General features: G+C 45.3%; 1 long non-coding RNA gene across 1 annotated transcript; it reads left to right on the top strand.

Annotated features, from left to right (window-relative positions):
- The first annotated feature begins 220 nt into the window (after positions 1-220).
- On the top strand, positions 221-5,933 carry LOC128342062 (uncharacterized). Its single transcript, XR_008314750.1, has 3 exons — positions 221-376; positions 4,406-4,495; positions 5,701-5,933. It is a non-coding gene; the product is annotated as an uncharacterized LOC128342062 (long non-coding RNA).
- The last annotated feature ends 269 nt before the right edge of the window (positions 5,934-6,202 follow it).

Genomic DNA, 6,202 nt, shown 5'->3' with positions numbered 1-6,202 from the left:
GTGTGCGTGCACTGCAGCGGTCCCCCCTCCCCCTCCCCCGGTCCCGGCGCCAGCTCCGGCACTGGGCGCCGCCGCCGCCGCATTTGCTTTTTGTAGTGCAGTGCCTGCCTGCCTGCTTTGCAAATTGCAGCGTCGGCAAGGCAACGGCTGTGACTCTGTCTCTGTCTCAGCTCAGACACTCTGAGAGTCTGCGCTGAGCGCATGCGTGTTGGGAGGACACGCCGCGCATGCGTGTCTGGCTGGGAGAGCTCGCCGCCACGTGCACTTGCCGGGGACGGAGGAAGGAAGGATTCGGCCCGGCGGCCAGCCGAGCCGAGCAGGAGGACAAGCACCAAGGATGACGGAGCATTGAGGAAGGATTCAGGATTCTCTTCCTGTGAGTTTGTTTGTTTGGTGGAGGGGGTAGTCTGCCTTATGTCTTTACCTTCGGTTTTCGTTTGTCTTTTGTGTTCCCATGCGAACCAGAGATATACCGCCCCGCGCCTTCAACTGCTACTTCCTCACAACGCTGGGAAAACAGCAGCAACAATTGCCCCACCAGCTGGGTTTCTTCGTCCATCCCGCTCGCGCTGTGCCCTTTCCAGGGGGACAAAACCAAAACAGTCTCTGCTTGGGAGAGACAAGCGAAGGGAAGCTGCTGCCGGCTGGGGCGGGGGGTCTCTTCCACCCGCCGTCCTCTCTTTCTCCTCTGCTCCCCCTGCAGGCTGTGCTGGAGACGGCGGGCTGGCTTCTGCAGCCCCCGCCCGTCCGCCGGCTCGACCACCAGACCAAGAGCAGCAGCTGAGGAGCCGAGGTTTGCTGCTGCTGCTGCTTCTTCTCGCCCTTCTGCCTCCCCTCCCTCCCTTTTAAAAATAACAATAATAGTAATCCCCCCCCACCTTCCTCCCCCTGTTCGAGCTTTCGGCGGCATGGCCCGGCTCAAGGCATGCTCTGCCTTCCCCGGTATCTACTTCGGGGTCCTCCTCTGGGCCGGGAGCCTCTTGTGCTTGGCTTCTGCCCAGCAGCCGCCGCCACAGCGGGGGAGCGTGTGGTGCCCGAGCAGCTGCCTCTGCTTCCGCACCTGGCAATGGCGAGAGGACGAGGGCACTTTGCAGAGCGGCGCTGAAGTTGCTATCTCACTCCTTTGTCTGTATCCGATTGGGGTCTGGGTGGATCCCCTGCTCTTCCTCCTAGTTGTTCGCTCCGCTGCAGAGATTCTTTTGTTAGCTTCATCATCAACTTGTATATGTCTGTAGGTAATGTATGTTTTGTCTGCAGGCATTTGGCTGCGATCCACAAATTAGTTAAGCTGGACGGCTTTGATGGATCCTCATCTCACATACAGCCCAGTTAAAATGAAGTAGTAGAGTTTAAGCCCCAGGGAATGGGGGCGGGGGGAGAGATTTATATCCCAATACATATATATCTGATTTTTAACTGGGTTGTCGTTTGCTCTGTTAATTCAATTGAGTTCCATTCCAAATACTTACTTCAGTGTAATTCATTATGCGTCTGGTTGCAGGATCTTCCATGTTTAAAACAAAAACATGCTTCATAGTTTTATGGGTTCTTCCTTCCTTCCTTCCTGGCTGAGTTTGAGCCATAGTTTCAATACTTTTGTGTGGCTTTGTCCTCTTTAGGAAAGTAATCACAAGCATGAGCTGTGTAGTTTTTCCAAGTCACTGGTTGCAGAAGTCTCTTTGTTAGAGTAGCTTTCCATTCATTCTCTAGTTCTGTTCAGTTGAGAATGTCTGTTTAAAGCTGTTGTGCAATAGGTTAAGAATGAAACCATTATCATTTGTATTGGTTTTGGTACCTGTCATAAATGAGAACGTTGGTTTTCAAAATGTCATATTTTGGGCAAGAGAGTGTGGGTCTATATATTTTCTTAATATAAAAATTTAAAAGGAATGTGGCCATGCAACATAAATGCTTGTGCATGCGGATTTTCTTTGCCAACTACACCTATTTCTGAGCGCTTTTTAAGTATGAGTCTTATCCTTATAAGAATTATGATGCAATGATGATACATGCTACATAATACTTAGGTTCTTGTGATACAAGCCAACTTCACAGGGTTGTTGTGAGGAAAAACCTAAGTATTATGTAGCATGTATCATCATTGCATCATAATTCTGATGTTTGGGATACAAGCCAACTCCACAGGGCTGTTGTGAGGAAAAACCTAAGTATAATGTAGTATCATCATTGCATCATAATTCATAATCATAAAGTTATTTATTGGATTTTTGGTTATTTATTGGATTTTTGGTTATTTATTGGATTTTTGGTTATTTATCGCATTTCTGGTTATTTATCGCATTTTGAAATTTTTGGTAATTTTTGTAATTTTTTTAATTTTTAAAATAAAAGTTTTCTGAAACATGTGTGTCAGTCACATGTATGCTGGGGGGGGGCGGCGGGGGGGGGGCGCAATTTCAGTGCTTGCCCCGTGCGCCGTTTTCCCTAGTTACGCCTCTGCTCATCCATGCATTGAAACCCTTCAGCTCTGCCTGTCTCACTGCACCTGTACGTGGCATTTATGAGAATGCTACCTTGGGGGTCCTGGACTTCAATACGCTACCGAACATCTAAATTTGGCTTCCAGGACCTCCTGACTACATTTCCCCACATCATTGGTGTCAGTATGCACCATGACAGCTGTCTCCTCCCAGCACTGTCTATCTAGACGCTGTGTGATGTCCACAACCTTCACACCAGGCAGGCAAGTCACTGTGCGGTCAACACATGGGTCACAAACCCATCTCTCTATTCCTCTAATGATCGAATCACCCAATATAAGGAGGCTCCCACCCCCTAGAAGAGTATCCCCTGGGCGAGAGGATATGAGTTCATTTTCCTCAGAAGGGTCCTTTCTAAAGGAGCACTTTCCTCTTCCTCAGACCGATGTCCTCCTTCCCCAAGAACTTCATTCTTCTTGACAGCAGAGGAGCTATCAGCCCTGGAGTGGGATGCCTCTACCACATCCCTGAAGGTCTCGTCCACATGTCTCTATGTTGCTCTGAGCTTCTCCAGATCCGTCACCTTGGTCTCAAGGGAATGAACTTGTTCCCTGAGAGCCAGGAGCAACTTGCACTGAACACACACCCATGACTTCTGCCCATGGGGCAAATAGTCATTCATGTGGCATGCTGTGCAATACACTGGGAAGTGCCCCCTCCCCTGCTGACTTTCTATCTTCATACTGGTTTTGTTGGCTGTTTACAGTATTTAGAGATAGTTTATTAGAAGTAATTTATTATCTGTTTATTATTATCTATTTATTTGATAGTTTATTAGAAAGATAGGTCTCAGCTGTAATGGTCAGCTATTTAACTGTCTCAACAGCCTTTCTCATGAATATGAGGGAGAGATTAGTAATTATATGAGGAAGGGATTTGTACTTGCCTTCTCTTCTCCCTCAAGCTCCTTGTGATCACAGGGGCTTGTTCCAGGCTTCCATGCACACTTCCCACGAAACTTCTGCAAAACTCCAATGTCCTGTTTGCTATCGCTGTTGGGTATGCTCTCAGGCCTTCACCTCTTATGTAGAGACTACAGGATGTGTCTCAAAGGAATGTGGGCCCTCCCACAGCCCTAGCTGACTCCACCTCTTCCAGGCAGGGACAAACAAAAACACAGGAGTTTGCTAGCCCTGGCAAATGCTAACCCTGGCAAACCACACACAGAGAGACTAGGACTTATCCCTTAAAGAGAAACCAGCCCCTCAAAATCTCCCCTCCTCCTGCTAGTTAGTTTGATGGGTGTGGGGGAGGCTAGATGTTGCTCTGTTTAGAAGAGGTTGCTCACCTCCTGAAGCTGCTTCTGCTCTTCCCAGAGTAGGCTTCTTCTTCAGTTTCGCACCATGCTCCATGCAGAATCTATACAGGACTATTGCCATCATCTTAAAAACAACACCAATGACAATAAGACTGGTTGTATACATGGATGGACTGGAAAGAAGGGAGGGAACAGGAGGGCATGCTGAGCACTGACATGTTCTTATCCACACCTGTTGGGATATTACAGAATGGAAGAGATGGGCATTCTCTTGTAGTGCATTACAATTTTCTATCTCCTTTTGACCAAGGAACTTCATATTTTTGTTTTGTTTTTGCATATAGAACACTGCACTTATTTAATGTATCCATATCCATAGTGAATTATTTTGATGTAATGAGCAAAAAAGAGGGAAGTAATCTTGAAATATTGCCATCACAATTTGAAAATGCCATAGTTGTGCAAGATCAGAAAAACCCTATTCTTCCTACCAAAATTTAACCACACACAAATTAACAAGCTGTTTGGAGAATGGAGAATAATATGCAAATCCAGTTTAAATTTTTGTACAGAGTGGGCTAGGTTCCAAAAACAAGAGGTCAATGGCGATCACTACTTCAGCTTACTCCTTTTTCTTTATCGCAAGCCTAGAAAAATGAACAAAAAAACAGGATGAAGGCCTGCAGGAGGGACTTTGCAAGAGCTTTGTCTACATATGAGCAAGCATCCAGGGAAGGTTAGTGCCTCTTTAAAGGTAAAAGGTAAACTTTAAAGGTAAAGGTAAACTTGTGCCATCAAGTTGATTTTGACTCCTGGCGCCCACAGAGCCCCGTGGTTTTCTTTAGTCAGGTGTTAATTTTATACTAAGTAAAGGGATGTGGAGAACTTATCAGGAACAATCAGTGTCAGGATGAGAAGCAATCTGCAGCAGCCTATTGAATTATCTTACAAATACGACAAATATTTATATAGCACTTTTCAGCAAAAGTTCCCAAAGCAGTTTACATAAACATAATGAAACAAACAAACAAACAAACAAAATAGCTCCCTGTCCCCAAAGGGCTCACAATCTAAAAAGAAACATGAGACAGACACCAGCAGCAGTCACTGGAGAAATGCTGTGCTGGGGCTGGATAGGGCCAGTTGCTCTCCCCCTGCTCAATAAAGAGAATCACCATTTTAAAAAGGTGCCTCTTTGCTCAGTTAACAGGGGGCTAACAAATCACTGTAACAAATCAAACCTATATTTTCAGTAACCAGAAAAAACCTAAACAGTGAAATAAGTACCCCAAACTGCATATTTTCTGTAAGAAAATAATACAACCAATAAATCTGGAATACTTAACATGATCAGTTGATTAGCTGAAACATTGGCGGGGCCAGGGGGAGGGGACTTCCTGAACTGGGGATTGTGCTGTAGTTCAGTGGTAGAGCATCTGCTTTGCATGCAGAAGGGCCCAGGTTCAATCCCTGACATCTCAAGGTAGGGCTGGGAATGACTCTTGTCTGAAACCTTGGAGAAGCCGCTGCCAGTCAGTGTAGGCAAGACCAAGCTAGATGGACCAATGGCCTGACTCCACATAAGGCAGCTTCATATGTACCTATGAACTTCACTGACTATCTGAATGGTACCTTGATGATGGTCTTGCCTGTTAAAGATGTCCTTCATGCTACTTGTTTGTTTTAAACAATTTTGATGGCAAGGCTTTTCCATAGGATTAAACTTCATTATGCCAATGCAGTTTTTCATTCCATTTTGGAGTCATTCCCAAGCCATTGGGAATCCATTCACGCCTAGCATGAGGTTTGAACAACAGCAAGGAGGAAATATCATGTTGGATACTCTGCCTGCTTCTCTGGTTGCAGCCTGTGAGCTGCCTTCTTTATACCCTGCCAGCAGCACAATAGATATAAGTCTCATATAATCCATGTCCTTAACAGGAGCTATCGACGAACAAGGAACAAAGATTATATGAGCAAGCCCGGTTATAAAATGAAGCTGCTTTATACTGCCAAAGACAAATGGTGCCCGCCAAGAACACAACTAGAGTCCTTTACCTGGAGCCATTCAGAAGATTAAAGAGTCTGCTTTGGGAGATTACACCTTCTGGGATGACTGCTTGCTTTTGTCCTCCGGACAGATCACCTCATCAAAAGCCACTTAGAGCCTGGTTCAGCACACATCATGTAACAGTATGCTATATCCCACTTCTAGCTGAGCTGGTTAAAACTCGTAGGCATTAATGCAAAGTGAGTTTTCTGATTCACCTTAAACTTACTCACTTCTGTAATCCAAATGGAGTGGTAATTTAAGAGTACAACTTAGTTTAAATGTTTTACTGTCAAATCCATGATTCAAATATGAGTGTTATAGAAAGGCCTTTTATTTCACTTTTAGGATAGCTGTAGAATGGATATATGTCACTTATAAATCTGATTGCTG

This window comes from Hemicordylus capensis, chromosome 2 (assembly GCF_027244095.1).
Source record: "Hemicordylus capensis ecotype Gifberg chromosome 2, rHemCap1.1.pri, whole genome shotgun sequence".
Taxonomy (NCBI): Eukaryota; Metazoa; Chordata; class Lepidosauria; order Squamata; family Cordylidae; genus Hemicordylus; species Hemicordylus capensis.
This window is presented reverse-complemented; position numbering and strand designations above follow the sequence as displayed.